General features: G+C 27.5%; 1 protein-coding gene across 4 annotated transcripts in view; it reads right to left on the reverse strand.

Annotated features, from left to right (window-relative positions):
* Positions 1 to 18,799, reverse strand: part of LOC126895220 (myocyte-specific enhancer factor 2-like) — a 52,133-nt gene extending 33,334 nt beyond the window's left edge. The window contains exons 1-2 of one of the 4 annotated variants that reach the window (XM_050666840.1): positions 18,448 to 18,799; positions 5,446 to 5,496 (exon numbers count right to left, since the gene is read on the reverse strand). The gene's annotated coding sequence lies outside the window, so the exon portion shown is untranslated. Of the gene's footprint in view, positions 1 to 1,743; positions 1,884 to 5,445; positions 5,497 to 5,835; positions 5,912 to 18,447 lie in introns of those variants that run through there. The other 3 variants (XM_050666832.1, XM_050666835.1, XM_050666839.1) reach the window with 3 other exon arrangements.
* Between the last annotated feature and the right edge of the window lie 140 nt (positions 18,800 to 18,939).

The following is an 18,939-nucleotide window of genomic DNA, read 5'->3' on the forward strand; positions in this document are numbered from 1 at the left end:
CTTTTCTTTGGGTCTTTTTAAAAAGAGATATTCAAATATACAATTAGCTATTTAAATAATTGACATTACATTACCAAACTACTGTAAAGTTTATGTAATAAAACGATTATGAAATTTATCCATTAAAATGGGTTGAAAATTGATTATTAAATATACGTACCTATTATCATAATTAGTCTATCATTTCAATTAAATCAATAGTTTACTCAAATGGTTCGCGCGAATACTAATAGTCGGTCAACGTGAAGGTCAAAAGATACTTTAAAATTAATATAAAAACAATGCGCATTTAATTCATATTCTATATTATCCAAATGACATTAAAATCAGAGAAAGTTTAAATTATAATAAAACAATAGACGTAATTTGAACAAAATATTTGGGGGATATAACTTAATTTCTTCCCTCTTTAAAAATATTTCTACATAACATTTTGTGATGGGAGGGCTGCGACAGAATTCGGGGGTTAATCCCCATCTAGCCTCCCCTGATTGCTCCTTTGAGTACAAATCTGTACTAACTATACACTTTACGCGCATCAGCACCGTATTTAAGATTTTGATAAAGATGAGCAACTAGTATTCGGTCACCCCTTCCAATAATCACATAAAAATAGTCATGATTTTTATGACTTTTAAAAAAAATATTTGAATGCAATTTCCAAAACGAAACTTTATTAATTAGGTTTATTTAATGGAAATAAAATCTAAGAAATCGGTTCTAAAAATAGATAATAAGGGTATACAATATAATCCTAGTACAATATGCGTAAAGTAGCTGTTGATCCGAATTTCAACGAATTTTGCTTAACATTTAATAACAGTATTTTGTCTACATGGGAAATACAGCCAAGATTTCTTAGAACTCTTCCAAAATTCATTGCATACCTTATGTCAACGATAATTATTATTGTATAATTTATATTGCTAAATCACAATTTAAAGGGGAAACCCCTGAATTACATGTTGAGCAATCATGCGGCTAATTAATGGTCCATATAATACTGTGACTGATCTAACAAAGTACGTGTGGTAAATAAACGGATCCTTGTGAATGGGTTATTATGTAAAATGTAACATAACCTTACATTGGATAATATCTGTTGCAGGGACGTTGTCTTGGAAACGGTTATTACGTAAATTACACTATATTCATGCGAATAGCAATCAGCATTTTCAGGTTTTCAATTGAAAATTGAGAAGGAAAAATTTCTACGAAAAAAAAAACTATACTATTATACACCTTATAATTGTCGCGCGAAATGAATAACATGAATTAAACCTAAAACCTTATAAAGCCTACGTACCACACACAGTAAAATGCTTCATTTCATTGTTTAATTGTGTAATAACCACAAACAATAAACCGTGTTGTATATAGAATACTATTAATTAATAAAATCAACGATCACTCAAAATGCTACTTTACCATTAGCACTCTTTTTTTATTACCTATATTCACCAATTTTAATAGGAGCTATACAATAATTTTAAATACAACTAGGTTAGACGATTCCACAGGTTTTCCTCTATCCTAATTAATTGAGAAAAGGGCTGATAAGCGATGTCAGCTTTATCGCAATAACTTTCTTCGTTAAAATTAGTATAACAATAATAAAAATGTGATTAATTTCTCTATTAAAATCAATGGTTTTATCGTAGGAATCAAATTCCCCGAAGATATTAATGCTAACTATCCCCTTCCAGAAAGAGTATTTTTATGATTATTATTTAACATTTTTACTTTAATTCCAACATTTGAAGTCTGTAGCCGATTTCGACGTGATGTTATTGTGTAGTGTCAACAATTGTTTATTAGTTGGTCGTCCCCTCCTATTTTTCCAGTGAAATGTTTTTTATTGACATATTTATGCGAACATATATACTCGAGGTACTGTTAGTCCGGCCAACAAGACGATCCGCTCAGAACGCACCCCCGTATAAGATTACCGTAATGCGTTGGCAACCATCCAAAGTGAACATGGTGACTCTTATGTGTGACGACACAGCGGGAGCATTGATGGGCACACGTACCGTGCGTTTGCATCATTTGTTGTCACTTAGTGTAAATACCTCTTGTTCACACAACATGAGAACTAAAGCGTACTTTTTAAGGAATTGACCAAGTCGATAATTGAACGGCGGGAAAATGTTGCACCGAAAACGTGAAATGTATCCTACGTCGCTTTGAATTCACGCGAGCACTGAAAAAAGGCGAGAACAGCTCACTCCAGCGAATTATCCGTCCATGTGATGGCGGCAAAAGCGGTGACACACTGGTCATTTTTACAAAGGCGGTTTGAGGCCGAGCCGGCGGGCTGTTCGCGAAGAACTGTGAAGCCTGCCGACGAATATTCGGCCGCGGGGGTTTATTTCAAGAGCTCACTAACCAATTTATTTATACAAAAGTTAAGTATAGCGCATTAGTAGTGCAGTACCGCCATGGGGGTATAGGACACGAGTATAAACGTCGCTGAGCGGTATGGTTTTATTTCTGTCTTGTGTCTATATAAAGATCGCCAACGGCCGCCAGTCGGTGCTGCCACCGACGCCTCGTTTGTTTTTCTTTCGCGTCCGACAAATTTTCGTTGAGCTTTTATTACCAATCGTAGAACATTCACAGGGACACCGGTTTAAATTATACTCCTCTCGTACGGTGACAGCGGCAGAGATAGCAATGGTTGGTGGTGGCACGTGTCACAAACCACCAGCGGCGTATGTGTAATGTGGACGTGCCCGCGTCTTGGCAGGAGGGGAACCCAAAACATATGGGTCGACAACGTTGCGCACCTGCGACAGGCGGAACGACCACCGCAACATTATAGTACACACACATGGACACTGAGGGGGTTAATCCTTCTAACCTAAATGTACAAGCGTACAGTTTTACCCGAACGAATAATATTACATTGTTTTCCTACTAACAATTTCATTGGCTTCGGTGTCGCACTTTGATCGTTTGCGTAGAGATTTGACGGGAGCAAACTTGTTTAAATATATTCAGCTAAATAATTTACTGACTTTGCCAGTGTTCCTTACTTCCCTCTGAACTTGACATTAACTACGTCTAATTTCAGGTAGCACCTCAAGTGTGCCGAACACCAGAATACTGATAACAACCGATATTAACACAAATATATGATATATTTGATATACGAATTTCATTGTAAAATAAATACTGCAGGAAATTAATAAAAATAAATAGGAGTTAGACAATTAAGTAGTTTGCTCAAATACACGTGGACATAATTTTAAACATTCAAACTTATTTTAATGAGAAAGCCAACAGTTTTCGCGGTAGCAACTAATATACACACAAAATGTATACTTAGCATGTAATAAACGTTATTTGAAGGACAGTCGAAATGTCAGCATTAAATACTTCGAAAACTTAATTTTTTTTTTGTGCTCAAAAAAGTAGACATTTCCAACGCGGCTTTACGCCTGTCCAAGAAAGTTTGCGTTTTAACACTAGTAGATATAATTACACAACGCAAAACTAAAATATCACGTGATGGATCTTAATAATGCGCGTGAATCGCCATGGATCACGAACAATATGAAAAACGTCACCGCGTGTCACATTAGTACTGTGTTATTGAAGCGTACCACAATAAGAAATAGGTTAACATCGCTTGAAGTGAAACATTTTCTTAAGAAACAACAATAATGCGCACTGCTGTTTTACATGAGTTTGTATACGAATGTCGCTGATTACAAATGTTTATTACCAACAGTGTTTATATACCGGGTAATCGGTAAGAGTACTTGTGTAGGAACGTCACTCGTAATTGCGTACGTCCATTTTTAACACCCGCCGCCGTTTCATTTTGCCCATTTGATAGAGACGAATTATGGCGACAAAGGTTCTCTGAATAATTATGAAATTTTGAAACAATGCTCAAATAAGAATAGAAGGTAGTTTTTATTTAATGTATTTAAACTATATTTCTAGCCGAATTATACATTTTTGATTCCAATTTCCATGTTTCACAAATTAGAGGATAACCAAAATAATCAGGAATCATGTCTCATTCTCACAATGATCATAATCCTGAAGAAGCTTATACGACATTTAGAAGCTAAATTATGTTCTAATGGTAAAAAGTAGAAAAATAATATTCTTCCGAAGAGCTGTGAAAATTATTACAATATATCTAACAATTTATCTGATAACTTAAGGTTTCAGTTTTCAACAAAATAAAAATTAGAACAAGTATTAATAATAAAACAATTCATGTAACGTTTGATTTGAAGTTAGTGAGTCAAATATCATTTGCTACGATCTCAAAGGCAAAGAACAGCAGTACATTATAAAAAATTATATCATTTAATTTTATTAAGAGTTTTTATTTCATAGAACATGATTTTAGATCACTCTACTATATTACAATAAAACTTTGGAAATTACAGAGTATATTATAAGATTTGGAAATCTTTAGANACTTTGGAAATTACAGAGTATATTATAAGATTTGGAAATCTTTAGATTTAGAAAGCATTTTTTGTCACTTTTTTAATTTTTATAATTTTGAACTATAATAAAATAGTATTTTTATTATTTGTCTAGTAAAAAAAAAAAATTGAATAAATATGTTTTAATTTTTTTTTTATTTCAAAAATACTTTTTATGTCTTCTCTTACAAAAATGTTTGATGAATCGATAACAGCTTTAGGATAAATACTTATCGAGATACAAGCATTATAAATATAATATGTGGAGTATGCATTATAAATATATATCAATACGAACTGTACCCACCCACGCAAATACCGATTCAATGTATTAAAATGTTAGGAACTCATCCTAAAGTTGTTAGCGATACCAATCAAAATGTTTTGCAAGAAAAGAGCTAAAAAATGTCTATTTTAGAATTTCAAAGTAGTTAAAAATTGTTCAAAATATATAATTTTTATTATTAGAGATAAACAACATAGTTTAAAACTATATACTTAATTAAAAAAGAAAGTGACAAAATATTTGCTAGGTCAAAATTTTATGATACAATCTGTATGATAATTGGTTATAGTTATAGAACCAAATCAAAAGAGATTGAAAGTGAATTTTAAATTTTGATACTAAGACATTGAGCTACAGAAACAGCAATTTAAAATACACGACAAAATAGAATACACATAAATGTAATACTATATAGTCACAGCTAATTGGGCAATTAAACTATGTTTTAATTACTAGTAGCGTTTCTTAATAATTATTGCTTGTCGTAAGTAAGCTAGTGCAGATTAGTATTATGACCAATGCGCTGTTTTTCTGTTGACAATTGGAAGAAGTTGTTGCGTTTATCGAACAAATTAGACAAATACATTGAACGATAAGACGATAATCGGGTATTAGTGCTGTACTGCTTATTTTCTTTGTTAATTTAAAATTGCTTAATTTGATTTTTCGATTTTAATATACTATTTGTAAATATTATAAACTTACCACGTCACAAGGCACATCACTTCGGACAGAAGTTTTCACAGTAATTGTTTCCTGTAAGAAAATGACATTTATAAAAATTACCTAATGAAAAGGTTATTTTAATAAACATTAATTGAGCAATTTGATTTATTGATTACATTTTTAATTATCCGAAAATGAAAGTATATACATAATTGTTGTGTAAAGTGTCTACATATACAGTAAAAATCGATTGCGTCAAACATCTATCAATGTTCGACATAGGTAAATATTTTAGAACAATCACAGAGCTACACGAATGTTATGTTTACATACTACAATACAAATAAGTACATTTTGTTCAAGGGCCAGTCCTCTTTACCTTTGTATAATATTAAATTGTGTAAACTTTTAGAATTAAATGCAACTCACTGTATGGCAACGGTATTATTTGGCGCATGTTAATGAAAAATATTTCAGTGCGCGACAAAATAAATGAACGCGTATAGCGTTAACCTAGACATTGAAATAAAAATGTTAATGACTCTCATTTATTTTTTTAATACAGAGAACTTTAAGTATATTATACTATTGGTTTGTAGATACAGATGTTATTTAGCAACAAAACATTGTTACATATTAAAAAAAAATTGGAGTAACACTGAACGTTAAATATAATAAAACATACATAATCTCAAAAAATTATTTTAGTATCGATAGAGTAAAAATTCCGCTAGCATTCTAGATATTACACCTAAAAACAGTAACCCGGCTTATATTAAAATTTCAAGTTTTCCTAGTAAAAATTGACACGAATTAATTTATTTATTCCAATAATATATTAATATTAAATTTATGTTAATGTATTATGATGGAATGTTGACTGAATAACTACGATTTTCAGCACGTTTCTTGAAGTTTTTTTAATTAATTTTATAAATTGAATATCTAAAAAATCAGTGCTTTGAAATATTGCCTCATTTATACTTAATTTTATACGGTATAATTTTATTTTATTCATTTAAGCCTATGGTTTAAATTTGTATCATTCAGAAAAAAAAATGTTTACATATAAGCAATTATAATTAATAGTAGAAATAAATAAACACAACAAATGGCATTTTAGTTTAAATAAGTATCTTTAAATTAAAGTATCTTTTTATGGTTAAGTTTTAAACAAAAAGATAATAATAATACACAGATTAAAAAAAGTACTAATTATTTTCCCATTTAAATTTTATTTTATTATTAATAGTTTTCAGGTAAATATCGTTTCATAACCCTTAATCTTCTTTTGTATAGATTTTTAATTGCAGTATACACAAGGCCGTGTTTGGGAGGCGAGTAACGAGGCGCCAAAATAATATGAGCATATTTTATTTTTTCATAAGATGTAGTTTGTTTAAAAATATATTAATTAGGGGAACCAAACATATAAAAGTTAACATGACTCTTAGTGTGTACTAAATACACATATAAAATATCATTAAAATAAAAAAGTTGATCTAAATAAAAAACATCTTGGGATATAAATTGAGAATAAAAATGTCCATATGCCTAGTAAAAAAAATTGATTCGACTTACAATTGATAATTGAACGTCAAATGTTTTATTAAATATTTTTTTTATTTAGAAACAACAACACACTTAATTTTGCTATCCAGACTTAATTAGTACAAATATCAATATAGTTTTATTCGTTATTTTAGTTAAGTAATTCAATTTTATTAGCACTTATAAGTTAATTAAGATATATAATATATTATGAATTCATATAGAAAGACTTATAATCTTAATGCCTTGTACATCAAATAAATGATATAAATATAATTCAAGTAGATAAATTCTTTTAATTTTTGAAAAACATTTAATGCAATAACACTTCACGTTAATTTCAGTAGCCGATTTTAACCGATTCAATATGTTATGAAGTATTTAACAAACTTAATTAATTAATAAAATTAGGAATTTAATTTGATTTTAATACAATTTATTTTTGAATACACTTAATACGCTCAATTCAAAATTGAAATTGAAATTTAAAAATGATACTTAGTTTATATTTGGACTTCTTAAATTATTTTTCATTCAATTTTAGTACTACTATTACATTTTTATAATAATTTATTAGTATCTAACTTATAATAAATTTTGTAATTTACCAGACTTAAAATTTGTTTTTAATCGATCGATAGCAAAAAAATATGCAGGTGTACTACATATAATTTAAGCATATGTAGCAAAGTAAAACAATAAGTAAAATTCATATCACTGGAACATTATTAATTATACTCAAAACATTTTTATATTACTTATTTATTCATACATTTTTATATACACTAAATCAATATAGAAATTATATTGTTTTCTTCGCGATAATTCTCAATAATAAGTGTAAAACACAAAAATATCATAATGATCAGTGGAAAACAACTAATGTGCGGCGAATAGAAACAAAAATGATATAGTTATAGTAAAAATATAATGAAGATATATTTAAAAATAAACATTTAATTCCATTCCTTCCTTTTTTCTCCCCTTAATCTCAACTACTTTGGGTAGGCCAGCTTCATCCTAAAATTTCACTTGACAAAAGATTTCTCACATCAGCTGTCCTCATATCGCAATCAATTACATTCCTCCATCACTTTTTTGGTCATTCTCTACCTCTTCTTCATTGTACATTCAGAAATTAACATTTAATTATTTTTTTTATTGTAAAATTGAATAGTATTTTACAGTAAAAATCCTAGCATATAAAACTAGGGCTAAGAACTTAGAGTATTTACTTATTTCTATTGTTTGAAATATAATATAGTATAATGCTGTAGATATATATCGTGTAATGACGAATTAGGATATGAAATTTTTTTGAATATTAAAAAAAACTGTTTTTTCTGTATACAATCTGTATATAATAAGGGGAGAAAAAAGAGGAAGAGAATCTGTATAAAATGCTTTTTAGTGTAATATACATACATTAATAATAAAAGATAATGACATACATAAAGGGAGCACAAAGACACATACACTCTCATTGACAGCGCAATGATGACATAAAAATATTTAACCTATTTTTACCATAATCTGATCAAAATGAGTAAAAAGATTTGATGGCAATTTGTCAATTGAAAAATTTTATTTGTGCCTGCCCTACTATGAATTTTTTAACACGTCCCCAATACAACGGTTCATAGGCGCCCACAAAGAATAAAGGAGGGTTTTCACTCCATTATTCATTCATAGTCCCAAAAATATTGTTAAAATTTTATGTCAATTTATATAGAAATATTTTTGAGAGAAGAAATTAAGTTAGATCCTATAAGCATTTTTTTCGAATTACATTTAAGGAAAGACTTAAAATGAAATGTTATAATTTAAATAGTTTTGTTGATATGGCATGAGCTTAGGCCTTCTTCGTTCTAACGATTAGGTAAAAAGGAATGTCGGGAGTAATTAATAACACACTTCACATATATAATGAGTTTGGTCACCTGTTGCGATCGAGTCTATTTTTTTAACTACTTAAAGTTAATTAAAAACATAGTAGTTAAACGTCAAAATGTCACATAGTACTTTTGTACGGAATAGTATTATAATAAAATTAATATTATTCTATGGCTACTTTAATATAAACTGAATATAAATAAAATGATACATAATTATTCAAAGGAAAATTAGACGATTAATTTAAATGCATAAACTTTTATTGATGTTTAAAACACATATTTATAGTTAATACTTTAAAAATATTCCATACTTTCGAACAACAATAAAATTGCATATTTATGAAGAGAGCATAATTAGTAAAAAAATTGGTCAAAAGAAGGTACATACTCTAAAAGTTCTAACAATACAAATAAAATACTGGATTACATTCAAGTAAATCAGAAATATACCTTTTGAACTTCAGCATTACCTTTTACTAGGCCACGCTGTATTATAATACATTATTTTTATCAGCTCTTATCGCAGTTCATTTGTGCTTACAATGCACTAATAACATGTTCATTATGCATGCAAAACTTTTCATTAAAACTGTCCATTTACAGTAGACAATAATAACCGAAGATAATTATTACAACCAAGTTGCATCCTAATTGTGATTGTCCAGCTATTATCATTAAAACTACTACTAAACTACGATAATATGGTAATACTGCACAAATTAATAGAAAATTAAATATTACTGAGTATTAAAAAGTCAAACGTTCCTAATACCACTACAAAAATACTATGTAAGTGTAGAAAAATAAATTTTGTGCGATAACCGTGATTGATCAATTTTTAATAGGTGTTTAATAAAGGTTAATTTTTAAGCATAAACAAATGAATTATTTTATGTTTTTGTTCAAAACGCAATTAGTTGGCAATTTATGAAGAACAAGTACTCATAATTTTTATTTGTAAACGAAAATTAAATTGTGTGATAATGTATTGTGGTCTGGAGTAGTATTAATTTTCATAACCGTATTATGAAAGTTGTAAGTCTGATTTTTTATAATCAAATCTTATCATATTCCAAACAAACGTTGAAATATGTTATGACTTATTAAATAGTTGATAGTTTATTTTAGGTCACATAATAAATATTAAATAGAAAATGTCGATTAATAACTAAACATGTGTAACTACTAATGGAAATTAAACACAGCATGAGATAACAAAATCAAAATAAACATGTTTCATAAACATAGATTACTTGTTTATGATTTGAAAACCGTAGAAAAATATCTCACAATTATATACAAGATTTTAAAATCATTTTTGTACATAAATATTTGCACAACACATTTACTTAAACGCAATTAATCTATAATATGTAAGCAACCTTCTTTTTAAAGACTATATCAGATTACTATACAGATTTACATTTTAATTGGTCTTTTCACTATAAAAAAAATATGTTCTTATTATTTATTTATTAGGATATGTTTTTGAAAAAAATAAAGATGGCATTTGGTAGTTCAATTATATTGAGTAAATTATATAATGTTATTTAATGGCCACTGATTAAAAACATTGATATCACCAGCAAAACCCTTTTTTGTTTTACCGTATCACTAAAGACGTATTTTGACAACTAAATCATCAATGTTGGGAATCCCTTTTTACATTTTTTTCATTGCGTTCCTCAACGGAACGAAAACATCCTAAAAAAGAACTCGATCCAGGTAGTTTCTTAAAAAAACAATTTTTTTTGTTAAAAAAGATATTTAAAAACCTGCTATTATTATATTATAATTATTTTTATAAACATAGTTTAAAATTAAAGTACAAGTTATATTTTAATTAAAAAATTTTTTTTTTTTTGACAGGAGAGCCTGCACAAAGTTAGCTAAGATCTTTTTTGGACTCTGCAAATTAGAACAATGATCCTGTGACAAGATATTATGTTTTCTATGTAAAATTTTATTTAATGTCAGTAGTATATTAAAATTATAAAATATATAATGTGCTACGTATAAATAGTGATTCTTTTAGTATAAACCAACCGATTTCTCTTAAAATAATAATTATGTTTAGACAATTATTTTTGGTATTTTATAGTTCCATATACTAATCAGTTATTAATTACTATTTTAATTTATCCATTATACCTTCATAAGGGTCTCAATTTATTTTTTTAATGGACAAACTTATTTTATCAACTTATAAAATAAAGAATTATCTAATTAAGAAAATAACTGGGTGATAACAACTTTTGGACAAGTAATTTGGAAGTTATTAACATTCCCTACGCCTCATCACCACTATATTTTAATATAATTATAACTTCCAAAATAATGGTCAAAAGTTTTTATCGACCATTTATATTTTTAATTACATACATTTTTATTTTACAAGTTAGTTAAATATGTATGTTACCCTTACGAGTTATAAATGATGAATTAAAAAAGTAAATAATAACTCATAAATCGAGAAATATAAAAAAATACTAAAAATAACATTCTCAAAAAAATTATTATTTTAAGATAAACCAAGTGGCTAATATTAAAAGCATCACTCCCTATGTATTGTTACCATAATGAAGACATAAGACAGTAAGACAATATATATTCTTCCAATACGTTAATATGATACTTCTAATATAAGCGATACTTTAAATAGTTTAATTTTGAAAACAACTATAGAATACAAACGTACACAAAAAAACATTTTTATAAAAAAAAAACTATTTATCAAAAATTTCCCTTCCGTAAATAAATAAATACATTTTAAATGGTATATAATAATGTATGTTTTTATATAGCGTGTTCAGTAAGTAAGGAAATCGGTTTACATTTATAACAATAACAATTTATTTGTTTCCTTACTTACTGAACACTATATAAATAAGATCATCAGATTTTAATATTAAAAGAAAAATTGTTTATAGTCAACGCAAGAATAAATATTTATTTATAACACCAAGGAAACAAAAAATAATAATAAAATATACTAAAATTATATAAATTTCGTTCATTTCTTCATAAAAATTATTTCGTTCACGTTCTTTGTACCTACAAAAATTAATTGGTTCTAGGATCCGTTTTTTTTTTTTTTTTTTTTATGTCTTCCCAACACTCGCAATAAAATGGTGTAATGAAGTTTCATTACAACTACTAAAATATAAACTTATCAGTGATAAATCATTTTGAGATCTCCTTTTAGTTTATAAACTAGGCTATATTATAATCAAAAGCAAAAAAAATAATAAAAGGATTATCATAATATCTCTTAATTTTTCAACTAAACTAATAAATTCTACATGGAATTTTATCATTAGTTGGCCCTACTAAGGTATATTTTTAATTCAAACCAGAAACTTGTAAAAATTTTCATTAAAACTAATTTTAAAAAATAATTAAATAAAATATTTTATTTTATTTATTTAAAATATATAATATAAATATTTTAACCCAAAAATTTTTTTATCGATCAAAATATCCTATTTTTAAGCAAACATTGATCACTAATAATGAATTCAATAAATAAAAAATAAATCAGATGCTGTCATATCCCACATTCCAGTTAGCTCGGTCTTATACAATGTAAGTAACATTAATTCTTGTATACATTGTATTTGTAATTAGCGGTTGAATAGATATTTACTAAATGTATGTAGGTAATTGTTAAAAGTAAACTAATAGGCATAGCCTAGAGAATAAAATGTAACACACTAATTGCCACTAGAGAAATCTATATCCATGTATAATTGATTTTCTAAACCTTACCTTCTAAACGAGCTAATTTTTTTTTTTACTTTAAGTGAACAATATATAATCATACATAAATAATAAAATTCGGTCCTTATCGGTCAATTTCTTATCCACCAAGATAAAGGAAAAGCTTTTATTAAGTGAAAAAACATCCACAAGCGCAATTTAATATGTGTAGCATAGAAGAAAATGATATGTAACGTCAATATTTTATACCTAAATCGTCAGAGGAAATTATTTGTTTAATACACAAATTATATTCAAACTTTAAACTAAGTCCCATTGTATTATTCTTTTATGTATGTCAGTTGATCAAAATATATTTTATATTATGTTACTTATATTGACTATAAAAAAAAAAAAACGGTATATTTTAATATTTTACTTAGGAGATAGTTTTATGTTTTTTTTTGAATTATCATTATAAAATATCTCATGATCTGGCCATGTACGTAACTGTGTTATGCATAAGAAGGTGAGGTCCGTTTATGATATTGAGTATTCACTCAAAATAATATAAAAAAAGTTATAAAACAGACTTCTTCACGTCGACTAGAGTCGTCCACTGAATGTTATTTGCATGCAAGTGAAGACCGGACGAACCGGTTCAATTGCATATGCCTGGGGGGGTCTCCTATCAAAGCGCTTCAAACACCCTAGAGTTTATAGGCATCTGAGCATACAACGTATTATGTATATTTTCTCCAGCACTGACAATTTACAACACACCTGTGTGTATTATAAAAATCATAAACTGGTAATATCGTCGTAGGAATTCGGATAAAAAATTCTTAGACCAAACGCATAATATTAGTAAACAATACTAACATACTATACACAATTCTTATTTGACTACTACGACTCGGAGACGCTCAAATTTCTTCTACCCGTTAAAAAACAACTCAGCTCGGTCATGGTTACTGTGTCGTCGTTTCCTTACAGCTTATTGGCAAGGACGCGCGCCTACAGTATTAGCGTCGCATAAAATTATAATTAAGTGTAAGCAACATATACTTGTTGGATTCTAAACTATTTGAACAATAATAAAAATAAAGCATTACCTCGTACAATATTAACATAATGCCGCATTGTTTTCATGCCGATTGTATTTCATTATTTTTCATCATTCGAAGTGTTTGGTAGAAAAACGCGAAATAATTTCAATTGTCGATGCTATTTGAAGAGAGCGGTTTTTAATTTACTCTATCAATTAGAAAACCCTAAAATGTAATTCATACGCTATCAATTACATGTAAATTATAATAGAGTGAACTAGACAACTCAAAACAATAATTATGGCCAAATCCCTCTAGGTTGAGCGGTTTCCCAATATCAATCACCGAAATAAATATTGCATCAAACCATGTAGAGGCCCCTCATTCCAGATCCAAAAATTAAAGTCGATTGTAACATTAGTTTTCATGTTAACCTTCGTCTAACAGATATATAAGTACATTATAAAAATAAAATTTGAGATACAGTAAATATAAAAAAGTAAACAACGAGAACGTATTAAGTAAAATCTTATTATTGGTTTCGTCGATAACCCAAAGATTTTGTCTTCTATTAACTGGTAAAGCGAAATCCTTAAATTGTTGTAATTGTTACAAATCTTAAGTACTCGTGTATGTAATTAGATAACAGTGGCGTAGCAAAGGGGAGAAGAGTAAAGAGCTTATGGCTTCCTATGGGTTAATTATTACTATACATTGACTTTGGCACTAGTAAGAGGATGTGATAAGCTAAAAAAGCGATCCTTAGATCCCTAGTAAAAATCTTGACTACGCAACAGTTAGATGATGAATCATGATTTTTTAGTTTCATCAAAATTCATTTAGTAATCATATAAAAGAAAATAGACGTTTTAAATAATAAAATTCGACGAATCATTAGTATCTATGGTATTTTTTATAGAAACCACAATGTAGCAACCTTAATTTTGTAAGCAGCTAGTTTTTAAGCCGAGTTACTACCGTAGGGAGTTTATACTTAATGGTGCAATGTAGCAATCAAGGACAATAATACTTAATAGCTTTGCCGAAAATATTCATTTTGAAATTACAAAAAATTGGTCAATCGTTAGTGAAACACAATAATCAACACCGAAATTAATTGGAGTATTATAAAATACGTTATCTTAAATTATTATTCGATTAAATACTAAAATAACTATTTTTCATAGCTATAAATTTATTACTAAAATTTTTAATTACTCCTACATCATAATTTAACTGATAACTGTTATGAAAAAAATAATACATCTATTTTAAGTTGAAATTATTTATATTTATAAAAATTGTGTGTTAATATTAGGTATATTATAATTTTGTATTCGATTTAAAATTTTAGTAGTAAATACCGCTACAACTTAAATAACTTATAATTTAAGTGTGAGCCTATGTTTTATTAGAAAAAAATTCACTATAACAATGCTTTTCTTTCTTAAATAACACGGTGGACTCTTCCAAAAATAATTTTCTTGGTCAATAAAGGTCATTTTACTTAATTGTGTAATCATTATAGAATGGTAACAATATGTATAATTCAAATTGTTTTTATGTGTAAAGATTATATTTTATTTCTTACAAGCGACGACTATTATCTACAAAAATCAAACAAATTACCAAAACAATTGTAGCAAAATAATGAACTATTTTATTTTAAATATTTTCATTTATACTATGAATTACACAAAGTAAAAGATAGTTTCTTGTATGATTGAATATGGAGGAAATTAATTTAAAAATCATTGAAAACTCTTATACCTTTCATGAAATTTAGAACTACCAACTCTAAAGCAATATAATATGATTTCACACAAACTTTAACAATAAACAAGTAAAAAGGGTGGTTGGTTTCGTTGGGCGATAGTACCAGGAATGAATTCATAGTGAGTGTCACTCCCTCATACGTCCATCAACATTATTAATAATATAGTTCTAATGGCTTAGAATAAATTCTGAATTTTTTTATTCATTATAATATTTAAGTTAGCCAATTTATCGCCAAAAGTCGGTAAAATTCATTTCACATTGCCCCAATATTTATCTGTACCAACCAGGATAACTTCTGATTGCTACAGATGTTCATTTCAATAAAGAAAACGCATCTATATTTTTCTTGTATGAAATGTCAAAGCCATTTAATTGACTACATATTAAATTAATTTGAAAATCATAATTAAAAAAAGGATCTTTTGTCGATCGAGACGATTACAAAAGTTAGAAATATTAGTATTAATGAGAATAAATCTTAAGCACTAATGATTTTTTTTTAATATCTGAAAAATAAATTTAAAAATTCTCAAAACTATGTATACTAAAAACAATATGTTTATTATATTTAACAAGAAATTAAAAGCTACTTTTGAATGTCACCAAAATATTTATTTTATTTATAAATATTAAATAAATTTATAATAATAATAATAAAATAATGATACCAACAACCTTGAAAATTAATTGATGCGCATTATATAATTTTTATACTTGAACATATTTTTTAATATACACGACTTGTTAAGGAATAACTTAATACTTATGTTTCACTGAACATGTATAAAGTTGTATTGAAATCATATAACACGCACCATACAAAAAATACATCATTAACACTTTTAAATTCAATTTTTTTTTACTCTATTATTGTTTGATATAAAAAAAGCTAACTTTTTCAACTAGATTGAATAAGGTCTGGAATATATTATTTGAAATCGAGATAATTTATTATCAAATCCTACAACTAGAAGTCATTATAAGGATAAAATCTAAACGAGCTTGATATATTTCTAGTAAATATCTTATTCAAAATGAATAAGTAATTTTTATCATAATTTAAATTGCTGAAATTTTCATATTTTTAATTAGATTTTTTTTTACACATAAATTTTGAATATAATGAAATTTTGTTTAAACAATAGTCCTTATTATCATATGATTGTTTTTATAATCTAACTAATATTTCTGGTAAGAAATGATAATTATAGCTCATATCGTGGAAATAAATAACCTGAGTTATGTTAATCCAAATTTGAATTATCATTTCATGAAATGTACTGATGTGTTTATGCCAAGGTTACTTGATACACATTGATGAGGTCATGAAGATTGGCAAAATGTGCTTAAGCGTTATTTTCTTAAAGTAGTATTTAAAATATTTTAGTAAAACATTAAAACCTAGTTATATTGAATGCATAATTTCGGTGTGGTTGGAATTTAAATTCGATTTTTAAAAGAAAGAAATTCATTTTTCTTTAAGTGATGTTGTATTTTAATTTAAAATGTTTGAGTTAATAAAACAAAAATGTTAAAATCTATGACATATAAGAGTAATAATATTTACTTGGGCTATTTTTTTTCATAAATTAAAATGCTTGTGTCAACAATCTATAAAATATTTTTTGACTTATACCAGTATTATATTTGTACAAATGTGTTACAAAAATAAATTTCTGCACACTTAACATTGAAAAATTAAGACCTCAAGTGCAATTTCCTTATTATCTATATTTTATGTAATATGCATGAATATTCAACTAAGTATATTATTTTAGAGAATAAATAATACCTTTAAAAAAAATTGATAAGTTTCTGATATTTATGAAATTTCTACCATTTTCAAACAATTATGTTCTTTAAAAAAAGTTAAATAATCTATAAACAAGATGGTACATAATTATTTTGATTGTTTTTAGAAATAATACAATTTAAGAAAAAAGTATTATTGTTTAATAAATGTTAAAAATACTACTGAAAAAATCTAAAAATTAAAGTACTTTTGATTTTGTTATATGCGCCCCCAAATAAAAACTGTACGGATAGATGTATAAATTCCATAGTCATTTAGTATATGAAATCATAAACGCAATTTAAATTAAACATCTAGGTAGTTAAACATTTTTTTAAAACAGTAACCCGAAAATCAAGTTTATTTATTTGTTTTCCTTATTAAGATTACTGATACATTCAACATTATCGTAGTTCATAGGGGAACTGTGAGAGCTTCAACCCCCATATAAACATTTGTAACACCCATAAATTTAATTTTTGGGGCGAGAGGAAGATAAAGCAATTTGGTAATGAAGCATCCCATCAGATTTATTATCCTATATTATGAAATAGCTCTCATAGACAAATTTGTCTATAAGTGACATTTTTTAAAGACAATGTAACTATTAAAGACTTCATAGAAGTCGATTATTTTTTTTATGTCTCGGAGAGGAGTAATTGATGCCTCAAGATTAGAATTTTTTTTCCTAAAAAAAGGTCTTGGTTTTAAATACCTTCAACTTACAAAACTCTTTTAGATCCTAGCCTGAACTCAAATAATACTTTGTTTTTTAAATTTAACTTTTAATTTCCAAGAGTGAATTATTCATGTTGAAAATGTCGGTTATTTAAAATATAACAGGTTATTGATAATAAATAAACATAGTGATGATCGTTATTCACCTAAAGTGGAAATTTTTATCGATCAAATAAATATGTAGAAAAACTATAAGCCTTTCCTTTCCGAAAGCCGGTTTTGGATAGAAATTTATGATTGTGTACAAGTTGTTCAGTTAAGCTTAATAACCGGTGTAGGGAATTGTTGATACATGAGGAATTGAAAGTACAAAGCGCCCGGACATGTTTAATCGGCGGTGGCGGCGGCGTTGGCGTTAATTTGCGTCGTATTGACGATTGAAAAACAAAAACAGCTGATAAGAAATTCAGATAAACGGTAATGCGGTATTTCATTCAAACTAATCTCACCTAACGGCACGCGTAGTTAAATTTTATATTACATTTATAACAAAGAGGCCTTTTTTTTAACGGTAAATATTTAAAAATAATATTCTTACTATTCTAACTGCCAGGATGTGGTAAACCGATCTCCAATATGGGTTGTCCACGATAACAAGAAACGTAACAGGGCCGTCCCGCAATCGCCACTAGCCGAGCGTGGAAACTTATGTTCGGGTGAGCTCGTGACGCGCCTTTCCAATCAACAGGTGTCTGGATAGATGACAATGAGGAGGTTCCCGCACCAAACAGCAGAGTTAAGCCGTTATCACGCACAAACTGGCCCGTCGACAAAAAAACAGCGGGGGAATAAACCGGCAACTCCGTGAAACAACAGCTGCTATCGACTCTTGTTCAAAAACTTTCAAATATCGTATTATCATTGGCGATATGTATTTTGTATTATATAATATTTAATATTATATATAAAAATATTGCCCAGCCAAAATATAAAAAATGTATATAATTATATAAAAATATAATAATATTATGTACCGAACGACGTCAACGGGCGTAAGGAATACGCGCGCGCAAACAACCCAACTACAACT

Source organism: Daktulosphaira vitifoliae, unplaced genomic scaffold (genome assembly GCF_025091365.1).
Source record: "Daktulosphaira vitifoliae isolate Bord-2020 unplaced genomic scaffold, ASM2509136v1 Scaffold_1, whole genome shotgun sequence".
Lineage (NCBI taxonomy): Eukaryota > Metazoa > Arthropoda > Insecta > Hemiptera > Phylloxeridae > Daktulosphaira > Daktulosphaira vitifoliae.